This window comes from Trypanosoma equiperdum, assembly GCF_001457755.1.
Source record: "Trypanosoma equiperdum strain OVI genome assembly, contig: ctg_1339, whole genome shotgun sequence".
NCBI lineage: Eukaryota > Euglenozoa > Kinetoplastea > Trypanosomatida > Trypanosomatidae > Trypanosoma > Trypanosoma equiperdum.
The window spans coordinates 145-696 of record NW_027123326.1 but is presented as its reverse complement, the minus strand read 5'-3'; positions in this window follow the sequence as shown (position 1 = coordinate 696).

Genomic DNA, 552 nt, shown 5'->3' with positions numbered 1-552 from the left:
AAAAAAAAAAGAGAGAGAAAACGAAGCAAAATAATTAAAAAAATAATAATAATTAAAGGGAAAAAACGAAACAAATATGCACAAATATAAACATTAGTATATAATAAAAACCGTGTGAACAAAAAAATTTTTAAAAATGTGACTTGCAGGTGATAAAATCGGTTTAAACTTCACATACCCCCGTCTTTTATTTTATTTTTTTTACTTTCGTCTTTTTTCCGTCTTTGTTTCTCCCTGTTTTTCTTTCTTTTCTTTTTTTTTCGTTTCGTTTGTTAACCGTCTTGCGCATCTAAAATGCACACATGTGCCAAAAGTATCAAGCCGTTTAAATATAAATATAAACATATTTATATTTACTTTTTTAAACAAAGAAAAAAAAGAAAAAAAAACGTAAAAGAACAACAACGACCAAAAAAAAAAATAATACAAAAATACAGAAAGAAAAAAAAACATTGAAGTAATCCTCCCTTTTTTTTTCCTCCCCCTCGGATACACGGGCATATGGACACACACACACAAAAAATAATAATAATAAATAAATAAATAATAGAG